At 42.5% G+C, this 27,046-nt stretch overlaps 1 protein-coding gene and 1 long non-coding RNA gene across 4 annotated transcripts in view; one reads left to right on the top strand and one right to left on the bottom strand.

Annotated features, from left to right (window-relative positions):
- The window catches only part of SLC10A7 (solute carrier family 10 member 7), a 195,353-nt gene that overhangs the window by 74,816 nt on the left and 93,491 nt on the right, over positions 1 to 27,046 (top strand). The window lies entirely within an intron of this gene.
- LOC125635353 (uncharacterized) overlaps positions 12,486 to 27,046 on the bottom strand; it is a 32,853-nt gene continuing 18,292 nt past the window's right edge. Inside the window, exons 2-3 of the long non-coding RNA XR_007356235.2 lie at positions 13,866 to 13,954; positions 12,486 to 12,999 (exon numbers count right to left, since the gene is read on the bottom strand). This is a non-coding gene — a long non-coding RNA (uncharacterized LOC125635353). The remainder of the gene's footprint in view (positions 13,000 to 13,865; positions 13,955 to 27,046) is intronic.

The raw sequence follows: 27,046 nt of genomic DNA, 5'->3' as shown, positions 1-27,046 counted from the left end.
ATAATAAGGCTATTTAAAAGCTTTTCTTTTAAATGTTACTTTTATGGATTTTGCCTATTTTGAATCTACTTGGAAGGTTGTTGCAGAATTTTCCACAGTCAAATGTTTATAAATAAAGTAGTTCCTAGACTAGTTGTATTGTGTTTTTAGTTCTCTTCTTAACTTTTTGTACTTGTCAATGACTTCATCTCTCCATTTTGTATGGCTTGAGTGGCCAGTTCCTCTGAAACAGGTTGGTTAATGGTGGTGGGGACAAGCCCATGGAGTGACCCTCTTCATGTTGTCCTTGCAGTGGAAAGCTACTCAATCATCATTTTTTAAGCCTTTCAAGATATTTCCACTTGTGTTGCCCCATTTCTCCCATACAGTAATTAAGTGTGTTAATGGTAGTCAGGATTCTGTCCCTATATCTTTTGGTCAGTAACCCCTTCTAGTGCTTGTTCTTGGTGTGATACAATGGCCGGATGTACCAGGCATTCTCTGCCCCTTGCTGGAGATCCCGGTGCCCTGGCCACCCCACCCAAGGAAGCCCCTTTTCTAAAAAGAAGGGCAGCAACTTTTGGACCTCTGCAGTTGCCGATTAAGACCTTCCCGGGACAGCTGCTGATGGAACCAGTGACTTGCTCCTCCCGTGGTCAGAAGGGCAGGGATCATGTGGCAGCCAATCAGGGACCAGCAGGCCAAATTAAAAGGACTGGCAGCTTCTACCAAATGGCATTTCCTGCATGAAGTCAGAGTGACAGGAAGGATTTTCCGTCTATCATAACCCAAGAAGCTTTGCATTTAGGTCACTGGGAGAGTTTCTCATTTACCCTGTGTAAGTGTAAGGCGCAAGTGGGTCCACCTGAGTTACACACTTGTTGGACTATTGAAAATTAGTGAAAAACCTTTTAGGTCAGTCATGCTGGTGATAGGGACATTTGGGACATTTGCCCCAGCATTTGTTTCTTGACATAGGGAATTTGATGTTTTCCCCTCCTGCTTGCTAAGCTTCGCGATATCTAGTTCTCAGCGAAACCAGTAGTAGAGAATATCTGCAATACTATTGCTTGAGTTAACAAAACTAGCAGAAAAGTAGATGTTACAGGAGAAATTTCAGAGGCGCACCTCTGTTATCAATTAGAGCAATATCTGGCCAGATGGTCTGGGTTTACTCTTCCAATCCAGTGGCCATCCATAAATTGCAAAATAAAAACAAGTGATAGTTCAGCAAATAGAATTGAACATTTGCAGTATCTAAGGGCTTGGCTACTCTTGCAGATGAAGAGCACTGGAATTTAAACCAGCCTTCAGAGACCGCAGCAGGGAAAACGTTGCCGTGTGTTTACACGGTCATAGAATATCAGGGTTGGAAAGGACCTCAGGAGGTCATCTAGTCCAACCCCCTGCTCAAAGCAGGACCAATCCCCAACTAAGTCATCCCAGCCAGGGCTTTGTCAAGCCTGACCTTAAAAACTTCTAAGGAAGGAGATTCCACCACCTCCCTAGGTAACGCATTCCAGTGTTTCACCACCCTCCTAGTGAAAAAGTTTTTCCTAATATCCAACCTAAACCTCCCCCACTGCAACTTGAGACCATTACTCCTCGTTCTGACATCTGTACCACTGAGAACAGTCTAGATCCATCCTCTTTGGAACCCCCTTTCAGTGGAAAGCCGCTATCAAATCCCCCCTCATTCTTCTCTTCCGCAGACTAAACAATCCCAGTTCCCTCAGCCTCTCCTCATAACTCATGTGTTCCAGTCCCCTAATCATTTTTGTTGCCCTCCCCTGGACGCTTTCCAATTTTTCCACATCCTTCTTGTAGTGTGGGGCCCAAAACTGGACACAGTACTCCAGATGAGGCCTCACCAATGTCGAATAGAGGGGAACGATCACGTCCCTCGATCTGCTGGCAATGCCCCTACTTATACATCCCAAAATGCCTTTGGCCTTCTTGGCAACAAGGGCACACTGTTGACTCATATCCAGCTTCTTGTCCACTGTAACTCCTAGGTCTTTTTCTGCAGAACTGCTGCCTAGCCATTTGGTCCCTAGTTTGTAGTGGTGCATGGGATTCTTCCATCCTAAGTGCAGTACTCTGCACTTGTCCTTGTTGAACCTCATCAGATTTCTTTTGGCCCAATCCTCCAATTTGTCTAGGTCCCTCTGTATCCTATCCCTACCCTCCAGCATATCTACCTCTCCTCCCAGTTTAGTGTCATCTGCAAACTCGCTGAGGGTGCAATCCACACCATCCTCCAGATCATTAATGAAGATACTGAACAAAACCGGCCCGAAGACCGACCCTTGGGGCACTCCACTTGATACCGGCTGCCAACTAGACATGGAGCCATTGATCACCACCTGTTGAGCCCGACAATCTAGCCAGCTTTCTATCCACACTGGCGTGGCCACATTAGCAGCTCTTGCAATGCCACAAAAAGCAGTGCATTGTGGTAGCTATCCCAGTGTGCAAGTGGCTGCAAGGTGCTTTTCAAATGGGGGTGGGGGTAGAGTGTGTTGTTTCACAGGGAGTGTTGTGTGTGTATGTGGGGGGAGAGACCGTGTGTTTTGGGGGGCAGAGAGCATGTCAGCATGCTGTCTTTTAAGTTCAGACAGCAGCAGACCCCTCTCCCCCCCCACTTCTCTCTCTCTCACACACTCACAGCAGCAGCATTCCACACTAATGGTTGCTTTGTCCCGGAGCAGATACGCATGCTGGCTGTCAGAAACTGAGCTTTGAAAGGGGATATCTGCATGCCTGCAGCTGAGTTCAAAACAATGACAAGAGCGGCCAATTGACTTCAGGGGATTATGGGACATTTCCAGAGGCCAATCACAGCGCAGTAATGCAACATGTTGTCCACACTGACACCCGGTCATTTCAGCCGGGGCGCAGCAAGCTTCTCGTGGAGGTGGATTACCAGGAACGCTACAGCTGCAGAGTCCAGGCGCTCTATGTGCCTTGCCAGTGTGGACACCTCAGGAGTTAGGGCTCCCGGGGCTGATTTAAAAATGCGCTCTAACTTGCAAGTGTAGCCAAACCCTTAAAATTCCTTCTGATCACACTCCAAATGATATAAGGAGAAGAGAAAAGTATGGTGGGGAAACAATAACTAAACCTCATCTAGAAGGTAGAATGTTCTAGGATTAACACTCTGTGTTTTTGACCAAAATAAAGATCTGCTATGAAAAGAAAGTGTTAAAGTGAGATGGTTTGGAAAACTTGATTACAGACTTTAATGAACAATGAAGGCATGAGGTTATGTACTGATGGTAGCTATTGTCTTGAGAACATCTGGAGGGGGAGACATAGATGTGTTTAATATTATTATATTGCCAAGCAATTTACTGGATTAACATGTAAATCACATTAGTACCTACATACAGATTTGGTTTAAAATCAATTTGTGATATAAAGATTACTTTTGTCATGACTTGTAAAACCCATCAGCTTGAACCTATTTGCATTTGTCAAAAATTTCCCTTTTTACTGTGAAAGTACAACATTTTAATCAAGGGAACAATTTTTATTTAATTTCTTCAGATTTAATTTCAGGGTATTTTTGGTTTGTTTAAAGCTTGTTATTGGCCAGGTTTTGGGGAAACAATTTCACGAAGAAGGAATTTGCATATAGTTCACAACAATTTGATACATCAGGTGCTCACTAAAGATCAGCTGTGGGTGTTTCTAATAATTATTCAGGAAAATATATGGACACTTTGTTTCAAACAGGATGATCATTTAATCTCACAAATTTTGATCAGGCTCATTATTAAATAAGAAAATATGTTATTAGGCAGAATTTAAAATACATATGTAGGAACCAAAAAGAGGAGGGGATTTTACTAAGGCTTCAGTGTATAAAGGTCCATCACCAAGAAAAGTCCAATGATGATTCTGCCTTTAGGAGTATCTTGGTTACAGATCTAATTAGAAAGATGTCGTTTTACTTTACTTCCAAAAGTGCCTCAAGTGAAGGCTTGAATGTGTCTCTCTTGTGGTGTACAGAGGCAGGGCTGATAGAGGATGGGGCAGGAGGTAGAGGATTGGGAACTACATGTGTTCTTAAAGCTAATCATTGCTTTGGGCTAGTGTACACTGGCAATGCTAAAGAAACCACCATGTACGAGGGGTGTAGCTCCTAGCGCTGGTGCACTGTCTACACTAGCGCTTTACAGCACTGAAACTTGCTGTGCTCAGCGAGGGTGCTCAGGGGGGTGTTTTTTCATATCCCCGAGTGAGGAAGTTCCAGCACTGTAAATTGCCAGTGTAGACAAGCCCTTTGTTGCGTGCATGCAGATGGGTGTAGGAAAAAAGATTCTTTCATTTTATTGGGTATTTGCACTATGTGGCTGTTTAGATGGAAGGACAAGAAAGGAGACAGAAAGGTCTGGGATAATTTGTTCTTTGTTCTGTCCTTTCTGGAACCTTCTTTAGTGCTGTAAGTAGAGGTGCATTCCATTAAGGATGTGTGTATATGTATAAAAGTTATGTTGCAGCTAAGGCTGGTCAAAAAAGGATGAGTGTTTTCTGCAAAAAAAAAAAAAAAAAAAATTGAGAGAAGCAATTTTTTAACATTAATTAATTATGAGTATTTTTGTTTGTTTTCATCCAAAAAATGTAAATTTTCATTTAGATTCTGTATAAAAAATGTTTAGATTCAAACCAAAATTAAAACAAATCTGTATTTTAGTTTTCCCCTCTTTCTTCTTCTTTCCTTCCCCTTCTGGAAAAGGTGGCGGGGGGGAGAGGGACAGAGAAACCCCCAACCTCACACGTTTCTATTGAAATAGAAAATATTTAAATATTTGTAGTTTTGGTTTTTGAACTACTGGGTTTAGCATTAGTGTTGTAAGGAACTGTTTCACCTCAGGGTTTTTTTGTGTTTGTTGAAAGACAGACTTGTATTTTGAGGAGTTGACTGTGCACTGATCCATAATGTAGGTTGTAGATTTGCTCGCCCATATTTTACATCTGCCACAGATGTTGGGTTCAACAGATAGTGGTGGATAAATTCAGAAATTAGAGGTTTATATAAAATGTGTACATGTGTCATGGCCTGGCAGGCCTTTACAAACAATGTTGCTGTTGTAAATGATACAGTATCAGGTGCTATGCTTAAATTTCCATAATTTTAAGTTGACTCTTTAGGGGGAAAAGCCAGGTATACATTAAGCCTTTTTGATTTTGCTCCAGAACTGTTAAAAGCCAGGCCTGTGTTGTCTAAATCCACATCACTTTGTTATTTCTTTGGTTCATTCTTATCTGGTCTGCTAGTGCCTGTTCAAAAATCAGAGGTCCCTAAGGATAGAGAGAAAAAGGACACCACTGTTCTATAAACAGGCTAGTTCCAAACCTTTCACCTTGCTGTCAAGGTGACAAATGTTTGCCTTTATGGAAACACTGAAGGTTAAATCATAAGCTTCCCCAAAGTCCTTAACCAAACTGGCAGTTGAGAGAGTTGTCAGAGAACTGGCCCTTCTTTTGGAAATTCATATTACATATTATTACTGACCTTTTAAAAAGTCAGTCTTAGGAAAGCGTGATGAGCCACACAAGGAAAAGGCAATGATAGCTTTAGTGTACAAATGTTTACTAATTTTTTTGAAAGGCATGTATATGTATTGTTGCTGAGATGCTCCATTCATTATTTTTTTCCCTAAAGTCTTTTCACTGTGCCAAAACCACCTATAACTTTCAACCGCCATGACACACATTTGGTAGAATGTTGTTGTGAGGGAGAAGAGTGAATGTCTTGATTAACGACTTTGAGATTATTTGGGCCCTTTCAACACTGTTGTGGGGAGGGCCTGGAGCAGGTATTTAAGTTGAAATTTATAAATTCATAAGAATATACTCATAAGGTATGTCTGCACAGCAACTAAACGCTCGTGGCTGGCCTGGGTCAAGCTGACTTGGGTTTGCAGGGCTCAGGCTGCGGGGCTGTAAAATTGCTGTGTAGATGTTCAGGCATAGGCTAGAGCTCTGGGAATCTGAGAGGGATGAAAGTCACAGAACCCAGCCTGTGCTTAAACATCTACACAGCAATTTTTAGCCCCGCAGCCCAAGCCCAGTTCAGCAGACCCCAGCCAGCCATTGCCATTCTGAGGATCAGTGTAGATATGCCATTAGAGGTCTGTATGTTCAGCAATTTAGAGGCTTCCCCCAAAAAGTTTTCACATTTTTTATGATGAAATGACAACACCATTTCAACTCCCTTACTCCACCTCCTACACCCTTTCCTCTTCCCTTCCCTCCAAAATCCCCTCTCCTAATGTATTACTTTGGGGAATGGTTCATTTGTCTCCTCCACATATGCAGCATATGTTTACTGTTCTGAAAGCCTTTCTAAAAATATGCTCTATCTCCACCACAAGATAAGGGCTTGATTCAGGAACTACTGAGTGAAGATTTATGCCCTGTGTTTTGCAGAAAGTCAGACTGGAAGATCATCATCGTCCCTTCTGGCCTTAAAATCTATGAATCTAAGAAAAAATGGATATTTCATACAAAACTGGACCACACAGAAATTACAATTCCTGAGCTCTGATAGGCTCAATAAATTTATGACAAATATTTTTACATTCTCCCATCCTTCCAATAAAGATCATAAATGTATCTATGAATAAAAATAAAGAGATGAAAGAAAATATATCAAAGCCTAAAGAAAGCATTTCTGTGCTTAAGTTACGATAATGTATTTAGAAATTGTGCTTGATAGAATTTTCTCTTTCCTCACAAAGTATCTTCTTTTTCAGGAGACTGGGGGACCGACACAGTAAATGTGTTTGTGAAGCCACTAACTTTAGGCTTCAGCCTACAAGATCAGTGGGCATTAGTTTAGGCCCTGAGCCAGCAAATCACTTAACCATGTGAGTAGTCCCATTGAAGTCAGTGGGACTGTTTATATACTTAAAGTTAAGCATGTGCTTACATATTTTGCTGGATGGGGTCTTAGTCTGTTGTATCAATAGATCTTGAATATAAAATGTATCTGAAAAGGTTTCATATAATCAGAGTTGTGTTCTTGCTTTCTTTAATCTGCATAATCCCAACAATAAATGTATTCTGTCATTCAAAGCAAGTCTATATTCAAACCTTTTGTTACAGTTAAGAGAATCAATGCACCTTTGCAAAGATGCAGTTTTTCCCTGTTTTGTATATCACTGATTGTTTGCTCTGTCTCTTCTTTCTTAATTTTTCTACAGTTTGAGTTTCACGGAGAATGTCTTACAACTTATCTATTTAGGAGAACTAGGAGCCTGTGATTTCATTTAGAATTTCCAGTACGCTTGTTTTTTCCCTTTCATTGTCATTTTTCTCTAGCACCAAAAAAATGCTAAACCCAAAGTCAAGTATGAACGTGGTCCTGCTCTTTAGAATGTACAATCTAGACGCAACGTGGCTGTCATGCCGTCTGGAGTGGCTCTCAACTGTGAGTGCCTACCTCAGGCCAGATTGTCCGGGCACACACCCCAAACTGCTGGTGTGTTCTATAATTAGAGTTTACCAAGCCAGTAACAAATGTGAACTCCTGGATCATCATACCAGTTTTACCATGGTGTCACAGACAGTTCCCTTAGACTCTCCAGTCTATCTTGCCACTCAGACAAGCTGGACTTTGTGATAAAAGGTCACTTAAACCAAAAATCGCACCACATCAGGATGCGCCCAGTCCCAAGAGGCCAGTCACTTATCCCAGATCAATTGATACTCTAGATCTTATATCAAAGACAGTGCTGGTAGCCAATTCTATAGTAAACTAACTAAAGGTTTATTCACTAAGAAAAGGAATTGCGAGTTTAAGCAGGTAAAATAAATGTACAGGTGAGTCATAGTTTGTAATTCCAAATGGTGGCAGTGATGTAATAAACTGCCAATTTCCCAAAAGTCTTTTCAGGGTACCCAGATTGTCTCTGGGAATCTTGGCTTTGCATCTGGTACCCTTCCCTGTAAGAGTCCAAAAAGTTCAGAGATGGAAGCTCTTTCCTTGAATCCATCTACGGAAAACAAGCTGACCGTGTCACTACCTGTGTGGGCTTTTCCTTTGATGACAGAGACCAGGGCATGCATTTTGATTCTTTGACCTCTGATCATCCCACAATGATCTCTTCCTTTAAAATTAACACTTTTCTGTTTAAAGTTCTTCATTTGCATTCCACAAGGCTTCTTTCTCCTTTGATGGGTTAGTTGTTACAGGGGTATATATAATATAAATGTTTGCTATTACATTATAATAGAATAGAGATAAGTGAAAATAATGAAAGTAACATCCCATTAGTTTTTGTGAAGTTTAAACACCAAATTCACTCTGATACATTTAATACTCATTTTGATCTAGACTAATACACAAGTGAATTGTGGGGCTCTAGCATGGTCTCACCTGTTCTGCCAGCGTCACAATGGGCATAAACCTACAAGTGGGGAGAGAGAGAGAGGAGGTACAAGGGTGTAACAGTAACTGTTTCTCAATAAAACTTTTGAAGATCTTTATGCATTAACTTTTCTTCCTGTTTCTTTTTTCCTCTCCCATACCCCTCTCGTTCTCCACAGAAGCATTCTAGTAGGTTAGATGACAGAAGTGAGTTTGTAGAGAGATTTGAATGGGGTGAGGGTAGGAGGCTTGGTGAAAAAGGCTTGGGACGGGTGTTCCATGCTTAGTGGCAGCATGGAATAAGGCTCAGAGGCAGGAGTTATGGAAAGGAACAAAGGGGGCACATCATCTTCTTAGTCTTTAAATTAGGTGTAGCAGATACCATGTTTTCACTGAAGTATTTTTGGAATTTTTTATACCCAAGCAAAACCTACTCGATAAAAGCTTGTTTATGATGATACCCACCTCATAACCTTAAAAAATACCTATTTAGGTTGTCTGTTCCCTTTTGCAATAGCAAGTAATTCCAGGGCATGTACTAATGAGCCATTGGTGCACTTATTGGTTGGTTAAAGTCATTCTGTCTTTGGCCTCCTGCATCCCAATGCACCTGAGGCACGCACTAATGGCCCATTAATGCACACCCTGTTGTGTCTTATTGCTTAATTGCATTGTCGTTTATTTGCAACATTTTTGCTACTGTGTGTAAAATTAATGTTAACTTTTTGAAGGGAAAATATGTTACATAGAATTAGATAACATTAATAAAGAGAGATCCAGAGTTAAAAAACAACACACAAACTTTTATTAAAATGGAATTTCAAGCATATGAAAATGTCTTTCAAGAAATGATCAAAAATTGTGTGAATAGTTTCATATCCTTTTATAAGCAAAATGATTATCTGACATCATATAATTTTTTGTTAGATGGACAGTATAAAGATGAAGATTTTACAGATAACATTGAACTTCACAGCTGACTGAAGCAGGTGTTAGAAATGCAGATGAACTGTATTGACTAAAAACTATACAAATTTGAAGTGAAAATGCCACTGGTCTGCTTACAGAGCTCTTCATATGCGAAGTTTCTGATAGATAAATTATTAATTTTATTGTGTGAGATAGTTCAGCAGTTAGGGGAAAGGTGCCTTTTGCGTTTAAACTGTTTCCCCCCTGTTCCTTTATCAGCATTTGACAATAAGCAAGCAGAATTTACTTCATTTTGTTAGTTTAATTCCACCAAATGAATAGATATCACAGCTCTCTCTCTCTCTATATATATATGTATATTACAGATGTATACACCGTGTATATGCTTATGCAAAATTGGCGTGTTATATAAATGTACAGCATGACTATACATTGTGTGTATAAAATCTATATAGACAAAGGTGTCTAAATATTAGTTGACTTGCTGTACAAATCAACAAAACTGAGAAATTTAGTTAATGAGGATATTTGATCCTTCATTAAAATTTTTGTGAAAGAGGCACAAGTTGGTGAGCTAGATTTAGTGTCCTGGATTGTGTCACTTTTCATCAACTATCATGGTATTTCCTAGGTATATTTATTTTCCCCCATTTTTAAAGGAAAGCCATCTTTGTTTGAAGTAGAGCTGGGTGAATAATTGATTTTTCAGTTTGCTGTCTGCTCCAAAAAATAGACAAAAATTTTGGTTTGACCCAAACAAACATGAAAATTCCAAAACAATTAGATGAACACAAAGACGACAAAAACATTTTGTTCCACCAAAAATGAACTTTTATTTTTGGGCCATTTTTAACAAAAAAGGAAATCAAGGGCCAGAGGATGAATGGGTGGTGCTACCTTCTTTAAAAGTGTTAGCCCAGTGATTAGGTTACTCACCTGGGATGTGGGGGAAGACAAGTTCAGTTTCCCTTCTGCCTATGTCTACACTATGAAATTAGGTCAAATTTATAGAAGTCGATTTTTAGGAAGCGATTTTATACAGTCGATTGTGTGTGTCCCCACTAAGCGCATTAAGTCGGTGGAGTGCATCCACAGTACTGTGGCTAGCGTCAACTTTTGGAGCATTGCACTGTGAGTAGCTATCCCACAGTTCCCGCAGTCTCCGCTGCCCATTGGAATTCTGGGTTAAGCTCCCAATGCCTGATGGGGGCAAAAACATTGTCGTGGGTGGTTTTGGGTACATGTCGTCAGTTGCCCCTCCCTCCATGAAAGCAACAGCAGACAATCGTTTCATGCCTTTTTTCTGTGTGGACGCCATACTGCTTTCAGCAGACGGTGCAGTGGGACTGCTAACCGTCGTCATCGAACCACTGCTTCTTCTGCAACTCTGCTCTCCTGTTCTTGTCTCGATAGTGAATTTCTCCATGTTGGCTGTCATGTGCTCCTGCCTCCGCTGCAACTCTGCTCTCATGAATCCACCTCGCAGGTCGCCAGCCACCGCTTCTGCTGCAACTCTACTTTCGTGCTCTCCTACAGATGCCATACCACAGCAAGTGTGCAGCCCGCTCAGCTCACCAACACCATCGCTGTTGTGTCCTGGTGCTGCTGGCAGCAGACGGTGCAGTAGGCCTGCTAACTGTTGTCATCTACCGCTTCTGCTGCAACTCTGCTCTTCTGCAGACACCATACCATGGCAAGCATTGAGCCCGCTCAGATCATCACGGCAATTATGAGCACTGTAAACACCTCACGCATTATCCTGCAGTATGTGCAGAACCAGAACCTGCAAAAGCAGGCGAGGAGGCAACGGCAGGGTGGTGACAAGAGTGATGAGGTCATGGACACAGACTTCTCTCAAAGTACGGACCCCAGCAATTTTGGCCATCCTGGTGGCAATGGGGCAGGCTTATGGAGTGGAACACTGATTCTGGGCCTGGAAAACAAGCACAGACTGGTGGGACTGCATAGTGTTGCAGGTCTGGGATGATTCCCAGTGGCTGCGAAACTTTCGCGTGCGTAAGGGCACTTTCATGGAACTTTGTGACTTGCTTTCCCCTGCCCTGAAGCGTAAGAATACCAAGATGAGAGCAGCCCTCACAGTTCACAAGCGAGTGGCAATAGCCCTGTGGAAGCTTGCAACGCCAGACAGCTACCGGTCAGTCGGGAATCAATTTGGAGTGGGCAAATCTACCGTGGGGGCTGTTGTGATGCAAGTAGCCAGCGCAATCACTGAGCTGCTGCTATCAAGGGTAGTGACTCTGGGAAACGTGCAGGTCATAGTGGATGGCTTTGCTGCAATGGGATTCCCTAACTGTGGTGGGGCGATAGATGGAACGCATATCCCTATCTTGGGACTGGACCACCTTGGCAGGCAGTACATAAACCGAAAGGAGTACTTTTCAATGGTGCTGCAAACACCGGTGGATCACAAGGGACATTTCATCAACATCAACATGGGATGGCTGGGAAAGGTGCATGATGCTTGCATCTTCTGGAACTCTGGTCTGTTTAAATGGCTGCAGGAAGGGACTTACTTTCCAGACCAGAAAATAACTGTTGGGGATGTTGAAATGCCTATAATTATCCTTGGGGACCCAGCCTACCCCTTAATGCCATGGCTCACAAAGCCATACACAGGCAGCCTGGACAGTAGTCAGGAGCTGTTCAACTATAGGCTGAGCAAGTGCAGAATGGTGGTAGAATGTGCATTTGGACATTTAAAAGCGCGCTGGTGCAGTTTACTGACTTGGTTAGACCTCAGCAAAACCAATATTCCCATTGTTATTACTGCTTGCTGTGTGCTCCACAATCTCTGTGAGAGTAAGGGGGAGACGTTTATGGCGGGGTGGGAGGTTGAGGCAAATCGCCTGGCCGCTGATTACACGCAGCCAGACACCAGGGCAGTTAGAAGAGCACAGCAGGGTGCGCTGTGCATCAGAGAAGCTTTGACTGGCCAGGCTACGGTGTGAGAGTTCTGTTTGTTTCTCCTTAATGAAAACCTGCCCCCTTGGTTCACTCTACTTCCCTGTAAGGCAACCACCCTCCCCCCTTCGATCATCTCTTGCAGAGGCAATAAAGTCCTTGTTGTTTCAAATTCGTGCATTCTTTATTAATTCGTCACACAAATAGGGGGATAACTCCCAAGGTAGCCCAGGAGGGGTGGGGGAAGAGGGAAGCACTGGGTGGGGTGGGGGGAGGAGGGAAGGACAAGGCCACACTGCACTTCAAAACTTATTGAATGCCAGCCTTCTGTTGCTTGGGCAGCCCTCTGGGGTGGAGTGGTTGGGTGCCCAGACCCCCTCCCCCGCGTTCTTGGGCATCTGGGTGAGGAGGCTATGGAGCTTGGGGAGGAGGGCGGGTGGTTACACAGCGGTTGCAGCAGCAGTCTGTGCTCATGTTGCCTTTCCTGCAGCTCAACCATACACCGGAGCATATCCGTTTGATCCTCCAGTAGCCTCAGCATTGTCTCCTGCCGCCTCTCATCACGCTGCCACCACCTCTCCTCTTGCTCCCGCCACCTCTCCTCACGTTCATTTTCTGCTTTCCTGGACGCTGCAGTTTTCTGCCTCCATCATTCTGCTGAGCTCTTTCAGTGCGGGAGGACTGCATCAGCTCAGAGAACATTTCATCGTGAGTGCGTTTTTTTTCGCCATCTTATCTGCGTTAGCCTCTGGGACGGAGATGATGGAGGAGCGTTGAAACATTTGCAGCTGCGGGAGGAAAAAAGGGGAGAGTAGTATTTTAAAAGACACGTTTTAGAGAACAATGGGTAGACTCTTTCACGGTGAATGGTTTCAAACAGCAGCGCCCTCCTTTCCCATTTCAGGCACCCATTGGTATGGCCATTTAAAAGGAGGGGTTGCAGTTTTTGGGTTAACATGCAGCACAAACCCAACTACCCCCCCACCCCCCAATTTTGTGGGATGATCGCTTCACCCCGCCTCCCACCGCGTGACTAGTATCAGGGAAGATCCCTACCAGCCAAACGAGAACAGCTCAGTGTCAATGGCCCCCCCCGCCCCATCCCCCAGCTGCATGGCTAAAAGCAGGGATGATTTCTTTTCAGCCACAGGCAAACAGCTCAGCAGGAACGGCCACCTCTGAATGTTCCCTTAATAAAATTCCCCTATTTCATCCTCAGGAGAGTGATATAATTCATGGTAGACTCTCCTGAGGATAACACAATGGATGTTGTGTATCCATTATATCACTCTCCTGAGGATAACAACAATGGATGTTGTTTGAATGCTGGCAAACACCGTGACCATACACTGCCGTGCTTTGTGATGCAGTGATTCCAGACTACGTGCTACTGGCCTGGCGTGGTAAAGTGTCATACCATAGAGGACGGAATAAGGCTGCCCTCCCCAGAAGCCTTTTGCAAAGGCTTTGGGAGTACATCCAGGAGAGCTTCATTGAGATGTCCATAGAGGATTTCCATTCCATCCCCAGACACGTTAACAGATTTTTCCAGTAGCTGTACTGGCCGCGAATGCATCCCAAGTCTTCAGGGAAAATTAATCATTAAACATGCTTGCTTTTAAACCATGTATTATATTTACAAAGGTACACTCACCAGAGGTGCCTTCTCCGCCTTCAAGGTCCAGGAGCCTGCATTGGGAGAGTTGGGAGGGTATTGGATCCAGAGTGATAAACACTTCCTGGCTGTTGGGGAAAACAGTTTCATCCTCCACCTCATCATCATCTTCCTCATCCCCAAAATCCTCATCCCTGTTGCGTGAGATTCCCCCCTTGCAGGAGTCCACGTACAGGGGTGGGGTAGTGGTAGGGCCACATGCAGCTCATCACAGAAGTGACATGTCTGGGGGTCTGACCCAGAACGGCCGTTTGTCTGTTTGGTTTTTTGGTAGCCTTGCCTGAGGTCCTTAATTTTCACGCAGCACTGCTGCGGGTCCCTGTTATAGCCTCTGTCCATCATGCCCTTGGAGATTTTTTCAAATATTTTGGCATTTTGTCTTTTGGAATGGAGTTTTGATAGCACGGATTCACCTCCCCATACAGTGATGAGATCCAGTACCTCCATTTGGTCCATTCTGGAGCTATTTTGCGATTCTGGGACTGCATGGTCACTTCTGCTGATGAGCTCTGCATGGTCACGCCACGCTGGCCAAACAGGAAATGAAATTCAAAAGTTCCCGGTGCTTTTCCTGTGTACCTGGCTAGCGCATCTGAGTCGAAAGGGATAACTCAGTGGTTTGAGCATTGGCCTGCTAAACCAGGGTTGTGAGTTCAATCCTTGAGGGGGCCATTTAGGAATCTGGGCCAAAAATTGGGGATTGACCCTGCTTTGAGCAGGGGGTTGGACTAGATGACCTCCTGATATTCCGACCCTGATATTCTATGATTCTATGAAAGTGCTGTCCAGAGCGGTCACAATGGAGCACTCTGGGATAGCTCCCGGAGTCCAATATCGTCGAATTGCGTCCACACTTTACCCCAAATTTGACCCAGCAATGTCGATTTCAGCACTAATCCCCTCGTCGGGGAGGAGTACAGAAATCGATTTTAAGAGCCCTTTAAGTCGACAAAAATGGCTTCGTTGTGTGGACGGGTGCAGGGTTAAATCGATCTAACGCTGCTAAATTCAACCTAAACTCTTAGTGTAGACCAGGGCTAAGCAGGGATTTGAACTTTGTTCTTCTATGTTGCAGGAGCATGTCCTAACCAGTGGGCTCTGGGATATTCTGCTGTGGCCCCTTCTCAGTCTGTACTGTGGCAGCGGTTCCACTGTGTATAAATAATTAAATAGTCATTGGAGAAGGAATATGAACTTGTGCCTCCCACCTCTTCGGTCAGTGCCCTGACTACTAGGCTATGGAGTCATTTGCCTGCTCTCTTTCTCTGGTCCAGTGACTATTTTTAAGTATTTTTATCCAAAATGGAACAGCTTCAACAAGGCAGACTGAGAAAGACCCACTCCAGACTATCTTATAGCCCAGACAGGGGTAGTCAATAGGCAGACCGTGGGCCAAATCCAGACCGCCAGATGCTTTTGAACAGACCCTGAAATCTTTTAGTTTACTTATTATCATCATTATTGGGGGATGGGGGGTGGTGTTATTTTTTCTGGAGTTTAGACCTTGACCAAGAAATTTGGACCTTGACAAAAAAGAATTGACTATCGATGGGAGAGGTTTGGGCACTCTTCTGCAATGGGTGAAACCTAAGTACAGATCCTGCACTCTAATTGTGCTTTTTTGAAAATGTAACAAGTGGGCAATGGAGGCTGACATCATGGGCTAATCAAAGGCAGGGGCTGACCTTCTCATATGGATTGAGAGATGAACCAGGTGGGGCATTGACCAGAACAGATTACAAGGAAGAATGACCTGAACTGGCCGAGTATTACCGGATAGTTCCCTGATGTGTTACTTAATAAAGTTGCAGCCTAATTTAAACCACATTCCTGATGTCTTGCCTTCCTTCCTGCAGTGTGCAAGATGATTGTCTTGGCAGGAATTGAACTCTGACTGAGAAGTGGTCTTTCAGGTAGTTCAGAAACAGCCCAGTTAAGATCAGGACTTTGAATTTGGTGAGAAGCGGTAGCAGTGTCAAGGGAAATGGGAGTGTGATTTCAGGAATTAGTGCTGCTGAGCTGATGTGCTGCTGAACTCTGAACCAGACGGAGGTTTTTGTGCATTAATCAAACCTTTCCTTTGTGTCATAATCTTTCCGGATCCTCCGTTTCTTGGGACAGCCAGAGGTGGGCAAAGGCATTTTTGTTGGCAGCAGCTATCTGAGTATCCAGTAAATAATGAGGAGGCCTCCAAGCTCCATGCTCTTTAGAAGCTCTCAATATGGGTTGGTATAGTGTGCCTTGAAATATTTTCTTTTCCCCCTGAAAAATACTTTCTGACATGGATGAAGTTTTAATTAGCTTTATTTTATTCAGACAGTGATCTTACTTAGACTCATGGGCAGCTTTAGGATGGTGCCATCTGTACTGGAAGTAAAGGAGATATAGAGCTAGTGTGTTCTGCATACTGTTGGCATTAGTTTCTGCTGTCTGACTTTCTTTCCCAATGGCTATACACAGCTACTATATAACCAAGTTCGGGGATGAAGTCTTGCAGATCTTGATAGGTGAGTGCCCTAAATGCAGAGGTGCAGCTGCCTATAGTGACCCTTGGAGATCAGTCAAAAAGGAAGGATCTCTGCCTGCTCAGCACACTTCTGTGGACCCTGTCTAGCTCACTGTGACATATCAGCTGTGTTTCATGATTAATTGTTTTGAAAACAGCTGAGAGAGTGAGAAGGACAAGTATGGTTACTTTCCTGTTCTGTGGCAAAAAGGAGTTTGTCTGCTAGTACAACAGGCACAATCTCTGTGCCATAACCAGGTCTAAAATTTTGTTGGGAAGCGTGAAAGATGTTGACAGAGGTCAGCTGAATTTGGAAACTGTTCCTTGTTGGCTTTTCAGTTACCTTGCTCAGGAGTGGGAGATACTATGTAACATGATAGTTGAAGTCAACTGCATGCAACAGTGTATTCTTTGTGCACTGGCCATGCTATTACATGTTTTTTAAATTCATGGAAGATAGGTCCATCAATGGCTATTAGCCAGGATGGGAAGGGACGGTGTCCTTAGCTTCTGTTTGCCAGAAGCTGGGAATGAGTGACAGGGGATGGATCACTTGATGATTACCTGTTCATTCCCTCTGGGGCAGCTGGCATTGCACACTGTCGGAAGACCGGATACTGGGCTAGAAGGACCTTTGATCTGACCCAGTATTTCCGTTCTTGTGTTCTTATGTTATTGGTGCACTACATTCTTCAAAGGATACACTATTTTTTTACTAGCAGAAGGTCCAGAGGACTATGGCTACCATTTTTTTTAGCTATGGAAGCCAAGGGTTAAAGTCTAGGCCATTCCCTTGAAAATTCTGTGCATCCATGTATCCTATGTGCACTCCTGGATGCACATGTATATGGAGATCTGAGCCCATTAGCACAATTCTGGCTTATTTTACCCATCATGCAAAAATAAAACCGACGTCATATAACACAGCCTTTCAAACAGATTTTGATTTAACTAAATTTGATTTTAAGTCTCTGCTGCCACACGTGCTAATTCTTTCAAAAACACATTAGTACGTAACTTATTACAAATGATAGCAGCAGCAATACTAAATTATATTCAGAATGTTTTATATAAAATGCATTTATCTTTTATTTTACCACTTTATGCAGGAAACATACTGTACTTAAATACTATATCATATGTTCTTCTGTTACTGCACTGAAGGAGGTCTGGCATTAGTGTGTGTGTTAGGTCTGAAACTGGTCACTTCTTTGTCAGTTTTTTTTCCTTGACATGTTAAGATATTGAGAATCCTTCATTTTTCACATTTAAAAGGAGCAAATTAATTTTTGGGGGGGAAATTATGTGTTAGTCTTACTAAAGAATCCAAAGTAACATGAAGAATACGTGTTGGGATTCACTTTTGTTGGTTATTGTCACAGTCGAAGGTCTGACTGACATTTGCCTAAGTTGTAGCAAGCAAAGGAGGAGGTCTGTTTGTGTCACAAGGACGTGAAAGTGCTGGTGCAGAAAATTATTAACCCAGGCAAGTTATTATATTACTAGAGGCCATTGCAGGTGTCTTTGCTAAAGAAAGACACTATGTATAAAAACACAGAACAGCTCTTTGCAGAACAGAAATCTGATGCCAAGGTTAGATGTGCACAGGGTTGCCAACTTTCTAATCGAACAAAACCGAACACCCTTGTCCTGGCCTGCCCCTGCCTTGCCCCTTCTCCGAGGCCCTGCCCACTCCAACCCCCTCCCACCCTCACTCACTTTCAGCAGGCTGGGGCAAGGGGTTGGAGTGTGGGAGGGGGGTGAGTGGTGTGAGCTCTGGGGTTCAGGGTGTGGGGAGGGAGGCTACAGGCTGGGACAGGGCTATGGGACGGGGAGAGGGCCAGGGATAAGGGGTTTGGAGTGTAAGAAGGGGCCCTGGGCTCAGGCCGAGGGGTTTGCAGTGCGGGAGGGGGATCAGGGCTGGTGTAGGGGATTGGGGTATGGGAGGGGTGCAGACTCTGGCTGGGGATTCAGGCTCTGGTGTGGGGCCAGGGATGAGGGGTTTGGGGTGTGGGAGGGGGTTCTGACTTAAGGCAGGGGGTTGGGTGCAGGAGGGGGTTCGGGGTGTGGGCTTTGGCTGGGTGGTGCTTACCTCAGGCGGTGCCTGGAAGCGGCTACATGTCTGGTTTGTAGGCAGAGGAGCTAGGGAGCTCTGCAGCTTCCTTTGGCTGCGGTTGATGGCCAATGGGAACTGCGGAACCGGCGCTCAGGGTGGAGGCTGCGCGTGGAGCCCCTTGGCCAGTGCCTAGGAACCAGACATGTAGCCACTTCCAGGAGCTGCAGAGACGTTCCGGCCTCTTCCAGGAGCCGTGAGGAGCCAGGCAGGCAGGGAGCCTGCCTTAGCCGCGCTACATTGCTGACCAGACTTTTAGCAGCCTGGTCAGTGGTGCTGACCAGAGCCGCCAGGGTCCCTTTTTGGCCAGGTTTTCTGGTTGACAACCGGATGCCTGGCAACCCTATCGTGCACACAATTCAAAGTATTTCTTAATAAGAATAATAACTAAGTTCACTTGGGTGGAATTTTCAAAATGTCATAACTACAGAGGAGAGTACCAGAGTACACCACATGAGTCAAAGTGAACAAGCACAATGCTGTTGTGTGATACTGCTAATCCATCATAAAAAAATGAATTTAGAGAATAATGTACAGATTCTTGACATTATATCTGGATGTGAAACTTATGAAGCACCTTACAAAACAGCACTTTGTTGTATTTTGTGTCATTTTGTTGTCAGAGAGCCTTAAATATTTATTACTGTTAGCCCCATAAGGGTTACTGATTTTCCCAGAATGCCTTCTCTCCTCCCTTTGATCCCTTTTAAACTCTCCAAGTTCTCTTTCACCAATCTGCTCTTCTTTTCTCAGCCTGATCTTTAGCTTTGGATGGAAGACACCACTCTTCTGCAATGCCCACTTTGCTTCACCCGCTACTACAGAGTGGCTTTTAGAGACAGGCACTACAGAGCTTTTGGGATTCAAAACAGGACCCTCAATATCATAGTTTCTCTCCATAATAAAAGAAAGCAGTGTCCTTAGCCAGTGGGATGCTATGACCCAGTCTGGTACCCACAGGATCTCAAGGGAAAGAAGGCAAGACAGTTGGACACAATTATCAGAAGAACCATATATAAATCAATCTGTCTGACTGAGGGTGGCTGCTGCTGCTTGAGGGAGATTGTCTCCCCTTCTTGAAGGAGTGTTCAGTGTCATGTGCATTTTGTTCTCCTTCTTTTGTTGTGAATTGTTGTTTACAATGAGCCGCCCACAGCGGTGAAGTACTTCTGGATAAACTGTATTTTGTGATGGCGCTCCTAAAATTGAATAGGCAAGCTTCATTCCCAAGGGAAGGTGTATTCCCCTCATGCACTGTGACCTGTAATTTATCAGAAGAACTGGGCTTTGCCACACCGTGCCTAGGGCAGCAGCCTAGTTTCTGTGGTAATGCATGCAGCAGTAAAAGAGGGAGGCGTTATTAGCAACACCCTGCTGTTCCCATCTCCTTCCTCTTTTTCTTCTGGTCTCATCTCACAAGTGTCCCTTCTCTGGGAGGCAATGGTGCACTGACTAGATCAATCTGACCTGCACCCCTACACTCTGCTTCTGGTACACCACAAGGAACAGGTATCCAAATATCATCCATTCCATTATTTTGCTTGAGGACAGTGAACATGCAGCTGGCAAAACAATGATTTGACATTTTAAAACATTAAAAATGTCCAGTTTCATATGTGTCAACTTCATTTTTTTTTCCATAGGAAGAGTAAATAAATCCCAAACACCCATTCACTCTCACAGTTGTCCCTTCATTTCCATTCACAGGCTAGCAGTATTTCTCCCATATTTTTATTAACAGGTGCTTAGAGACCTGCATTTTTGTTCCTGTAGAGTAACAGTCACTGAATCTTTCTCAGTACTATTGAACTGAGTTTCTTCCAGTAGCTGGCAAGTTATATGAAGCCATATGTAATTTTTGGCAAGGTTGCTTGATACATTTATAAGATGTTTAATATGTTTAATTCAATGGTCAACAAGGTAATGGTGCAAATTTCACTCTACTCTGAAGATGTATGTTGCAGTGTTGTATCCAGGTTGGTCTCAGGATATGAGAGATATTGGACTCATTTTTGTTGGTGAACAAGAAGAGCTTTCGAACTCCACAGAGCTCTTCTTCAGATCTGAGAAAGGTAATCAGAGTGTCATAGCTAAATACAAGGTGGAACAGATTGTTAAGCATAAAGAGCTAACACGTTGCAAGAAATGATTCAGACTGAAGTGGGCAATTAATACCTCTCCAGTCATAGGACAAAGGAGAGTTAGTGGGTTACAGGTTGCTGTAATGCAACATAAAACCAGTGTCTCTACTGAGTCCATGATTTTTGATGTCTATCAGAGTTATGAATTTAAGCTCCCAAGCTTGTCTTTTGAAGGTGTTATGCAGGTTTCCTTTGAGCACAAGGACTGAGAACTCAGATACAGAGTGATCATTTTTTGATGTTTGCCCATGGGTGATAGGATTATTTTATTATTTTTCTGTGTGAGTTCATTTGAGAATGTAGTATTTGTCTGATTTCACCCACATAGTTGTTTGGGGACATTTGATGCACTGGATGAGGTACACCACATGTTGTGATAAGCATGAGAGAGAAATTTCCACCACAACTTCAACAATCACCACCCACCCCTCAAATTCACTTTAGAACACTCCCACGCTTGCATCAACTTCTGCAACACCATGATCCGTTTCAACACTGCAACCCTACGGACAGTTATATATACGAAACTCATGGATCACCACATCCACAGATCCAGCTACCTCCCCAGACACACCAAGAAATCAACCTAATATGCTCTGAGGAGAAAGTCCAAGATACACATCTTAACACTCTTAAAATCACCTTCACCAAACAAGGACACTCCACCAGAGAAAAGAAAAGGAGTACTTGTGGCACCTTAGAGACTAACAAATTTATTTGAGCATAAGCTTTCGTGAGCTACAGCTCACTTCATCGGATGCATGCAGTCGAAAATACAGTGGGGAGATTTTATATACACAGAGAACATGAAACAATGGGTGTTACCATACACACTGTAAAGGAGTGATCAGGTAAGGTGAGCTATTACCAGCAGGAGAGAAAAAAACCTTTTGTAGTGATAATCAAGGTGGGCCATTTCCAGCAGTGACAAGAACGCGTGAGGAACAGTGGTGATGGGGGGGAGGAATAAACATGGGGAAATAGTTTTACTTTGTGTAATGACACATCCACTCCCAGTCTTTATTCAAGCCTAATTTAATGGTGTCCAGTTTGCAAATTAATTCCAATTCAGCAGTCTCTCGTTGGAGTCTGTTTCTGAAGGTTTTTTTGTTGAAGAATTGCCACTTTTAAGTCTGTAATCGAGTGACCAGAGAGATTGAAGTGTTCTCCGACTGGTTTTTGAATGTTATAATTCACACGATCCATTGTCCACAGCCAAGCTCTACAATACAACCACATTTGCTCCAACCCCACAGACAGAGACAAACACCTACAAGATCTCTATCAAGCGTTCTTACAACTACAATACCCACCTGCTGAAGTGAAGAAACAGATTGACAGAGCCAGAAGAGTACCTATAAGTTACCTACTACAGGACAGGCCCAACAAAGAAAATAACAGAACGCCACTAGCCATCACCTTCAGCCCCCAACTAAAACCTCTCCAATGCATCATCAAAGATATACAACCTATCCTGAAGGATGACCCATCACTCTCACAGATCTTGGGAGACAGGCCCATCCTTGCTTACAGACAGCTCAACACCTTCAAAATAGGAGCCTGGGAACTTGAATGCATAACTGTTAGGCACCAGAAATCATGGTTTCAATAGAGACACTGGTTTTATGTCTCATTACAGCAATCTGTAACACACTAACTCTCCTTTGTCCTATGACTGTGGAGGTATTAATTGGCCACTTCATTTTGAATGGTGTCTTGCAACATATGTTAGCTCTTTATCCCTGACAATCTGTTCCACTTCATATTTAGCTATGATTACCTTTCCCAGAACCTGAAGAAGAGATCTGTGGCGCTTGGAAGCTTGTCTCTTTCACCTACAGAAATTGGTCCAGTGAAAGATGTTACCTCACTCACCTTGTCTCTTTAATACGTATATAGCATTTCTGATGAATTTTAAATGTGGTCATTGATTCTGAGAAACAAACTGCATCCATTTTTAATTCTCGTTTGCAGAGCAAAACTACATTTGTCACAGCAAAAGAGCACAAATAACTCATTTTAAGGTTTTATAATTTGGAAATTATACCGAGCAAGGAATTGCCATCTGAATTAATTTATAAGCTGCGTGTGTTTGGCTAATATCATTGTCTGTCTTCTAGTAGATAGATTTTGTATAAAAGACAAAATATGAACTGGACTTAATAACAGCACTCAGGGAGCTGACAAAATAATAAAACTTCAATGCATTTAATAAATCCTCTAATTGATTAGTTTAATTACACAATTAATGGAAGCACAATTGTGCATTGTGCTTTTTTTTCTTTTTGGCCGATCTGGAGTTTGGGCTTACCAGGCAAAACCTGCTGCTATTCTTTGGCCCTTGTGTATCACTTCCTCAGCTTCCAGAGGTATGGTCAGCTGTCTTAATATCACTGACCTGCATATATAAGAAATCATAATACATAAGCAGGCCCCCAATCTTCCTACCCCCACAAAGACTGCTAATGGCTCTATCCCTCCATCTTACTTATAAAGATCTGGCAGAATGGGAGCAACCAGTCTGAAGGTGCAGGTGAAAACCAATCCCTCAGAACACCTGTATATAGAGGTCTGGTTTATTTATTGCATATCAGATGCTTGGAGTTCATAACAATAGTTATTTAATGACGAGATAATCTGTGCTTTTTGTCTGCTCCGTTTTAGATCTCTAAATTTAAAATTATGGTAAACTGAAACATCAACAGCACAATTATGTTTCTAACTCCACTTGACTTAAGATACATTTAGCACAAGATTTTCACATAATGTATGTAAAATTGATGTAGTTTATGTTATTGTTTGCTGCTGAAATTATTTTCAGGTCCCTTGAAACCTTCCATAACAACTCTCAACTGACTATTATACCTACTTGTGAGAGCAGAACAGGTCCCTGTTTAGCATAACCAGGAAACTGCTATGGCTTTGGCATTTAAAGCATGAGATCTGTTTAAAATTGTTTTTCAAGCGCTCTGAGTTAGTGTAGTTTGAGTATACTTTTGCTAGATGCAATAATACAGTATGTTTAATATTAAATATGAACATAATATTTCAGTTTATTAACCACAGAGTTGATACTGCTTCAAAGATGAACTTCCTATGTTGATTCTGTTGTAAATATCCCTCTTGATAAAAAATAATTGTGCTTTTTTATGACATTTATATGATAAATCTCTTGAACTGAACTCAAAGGCACTCTGTTTCTTGGCTATTCATAAATAATTTTGTTAAACATATGGAGATTATCCTGAATGTTTTTATATGGATTGTTTTAAATCCTGGTTTAGAAAAAACTATTCAGCATTAAAAACTATTCAGCGTTAAAGATAAGGTGCGGAACCTATATTGTGAAGTCAGACTAAAATTCTCTTTCTGATCACTTACTATTTATCCAGTTACTGAATTTCTAAAACTGAGATTTAGTTTTAGGGAATTAAAAATTGTTAAGGAACTTTACTGGAGTAGTAAAGAGCTACAGTGCATGGCATGGTGCCTTAGTTTTGTGGGGAAGTCCTTTTGCCTCCCAGAAACTATGATTTATACCCATCCATGCATACTTGGAATATTGATTTTGGAATATGGTTATGTTATAAAAAGTATGGCCAGAGCCTTTTTTGGAATGATTGTAAAATTTGCATTGTGAGTGTTAGACAAACTTCTCAAAAGAGGGCACACGTGGTGTGCCCACCAAAGACCATGTTATGTGCAAAAATGCATTTATGCTCAGTGATTCATTAATTGCACACCTAACTGCCTGTTTTATATGCAGAATTATTAGCTTTGCCCTTGCGAGAAAGTATTGTACCACATTGTATAGCCAAGACTGCCGTCAGCCAACTCGTTTGCGCACATTCCAGTTGTACTTTATGATGTGAAGATAAAAATCAAAATCATGTTAATGAGTGATTTAGAGAGGAGAACATGAAGAGAAAGAGAAACCTATTTAGTAAGATTTAAATGACAATATATTTAGAACCTGGGATTTGTATTGGATGTTGAGAGGTTTTATTGTGTAAACTTAAGGAAAGAAAAGAAAACTGAAATCCTTAAGAAAGAATCATGTTTTTTCCTGCATCGTGATGAATGTAGCAATTGTGTGTGTATACTGGAATAGATCATATTGAACATCCCCTAAGCTCTGTTTGCAGACAAGTCTCCACCATGACAAAAATCCCACAAGATTTTGAATTATTAATGCCTTGGAATCTGCAGGGTTCAGCAGATATGTTCAGTGTTCTTGATGACAAACTTTATCCCTTTTATTTGTAAGACATAATGAAATAGAGAGTCCCTCAAATAACTGCAGTTAGTGTTTAGGCTAATTTTGTAGGGGCCAGTGGGCTTTTGACTTGATGTGTGTAAATGCAGTTTTTCTCTCTGACAGCAGATTGCATGGTAGATAGAGGGAGACTGATTTGGCACTAATTTATGAACCCCTCCAGCATTCTCTGTGTGCTGCACCCTGTGAGGGCAAGATGCTCTAATTACACTTACTCTGTGTAATGAGAGCTTTTAATGACAATTACTGATTGTAGCTGGGATGATGAGGGACCTTTTTCTCAGCTTAAGATGATGTATTGACATTCACAAGAGAAGACTTCATTTGCACTTTATACAATATCTCCCCTCCCCCCACATCCTTGATAACTGACCACCTATTTGATGAAACTGCTAAGCTATAGTATATGTGGAATGCTTGTCTCTAACACATAAGTTAACTGGACATAATTTTGAAATCATTTTTATTTCTTAAATCTAGTCTGCTGATAGAGCTTGTTTTCTTTCATTGCAATTTAATTTTTATATTTAGTGATGTCATATAGACCGCATTTGTCTTATGTAACAAGACCAAAACTACTCTTCAAATTGTGTTTGCCTCTGCCTCTGTAAAGTACAATCAGGTACAGAAACCTAACACTATTTCCTTCCCAATGTGTTGGTGTCAATGGTAGCACTTCTATCTTGAAAATTTCATAAAGAATTGTACATCTCAAATATGTGTAGATTTGCTAACTTGAACTGATCATTGGAATTAAGATCTGTAGTGGAAAACTATTGTTTCTCCTCCCAATCCCCACTCTAGTCTCCCCAGTAAGGACTGTAACCACTTCTGTTTGACTATTATTCTAAGAGTTTCAGCAGACTTTGGAATCGATTTGAGGAGGAAACACTACTATAAATAAAATTTAAATACCAGATTTTATTCAATGATATGTAATTCTTTATTTAGGTGACAAGAAGAATCTTGTGTGGACACTTTCGTCTAGTGGTGTTAGTAGTTGGTGCTTAAGTCTGTCAGGAGTTGCTAGGAAGGCCCTTCAGTAAGTTTATTCCTTTCTCTATCGAACCTGGATGGTGGTAATGAGTGCTTACTTTTCATCTGACGCACAGGTGCTGGGTAGTGCTGGTGGCCTACGATATACGGGATGTCAGATTAGATGATCTAGTGGTCCCTTCAGGCCTTAAACTTTATGACTCTTGCATGTAAGGTTTCATCTTCTCTTCAAGCCATACATGTAGCAATTTGAGAGAAAGTGAATGGTTATGGTCCACAGTGGTCAATAGGAGGAGGATATTTGTGTCCACCTCTTCTTGTCAAAACTAGATAATATTACTCAGTGACTTGAGAGTCCAAGCATGACGAGGTAACATGGGAGAAAGTATGAAGGTGCTTCTTTGAAAATTTAACAAGTAGGCAATGGATGCTAGCATTGTGGGCTGATCAGAGATGATAAGAAATGGATGAGAGTTTTAACTGTGGGTGGATGGATAGGAAAGGCCATGTCTGAGGGATGTTGTGCACAAAGAATCTGCAAATCTTAAACATAGCCTGGATGTGATGTCCTAGAGAGAGGACTGAGTCAAAGATGACACCTAGGTTACAGCCCTGAGTGACAGGCAGGATGGTGGTGGTGTCCACAGTGATTAAGGAAGGAGGTAGTGGAATGAGCTTGAAAGGGAAGATTAAAAGCTCTGTTTTAGCCATTTTGAACTTGAGCTGATGGCTAGACATCCATGAGAAGATGTCGGAGAGACAGGCTGAGATTTTAATTTGAACAGGAGATAGGTCTAGAGTAGACAAGCGGTTCTGTGAATTGTCTGCCTAGAGATGGTAGTTTAATTGGTGTTTGTGGATGAGATAACTCACAATAAGGTGTAGAGGAAGAAGAAAAGGAAACCAGAGTGTTGAGGACCCCCCATGGGAAGCTGAAGAAGGAGATGAGAAGGATCCTCTAAAGGACAAAATGAAGGAGTAATTAGAAAAGCAGGAGGAAGACCAAAAGAGGACAGTTACAGAAGGCAATGGAGGACAAAAATTCAAGAAGAAAAGCATGGTCAACTGTGTTGAAGCCTGCTGACAGATCAAGGAAGATGAGGATGGAGAATCGGTTCAGAGATTTGG

This window comes from Caretta caretta, chromosome 4 (assembly GCF_965140235.1).
Source record: "Caretta caretta isolate rCarCar2 chromosome 4, rCarCar1.hap1, whole genome shotgun sequence".
NCBI lineage: Eukaryota > Metazoa > Chordata > Testudines > Cheloniidae > Caretta > Caretta caretta.
Note: the sequence above shows the minus strand (reverse complement) of the source record. Positions and strands in the feature narration are given on the sequence as shown.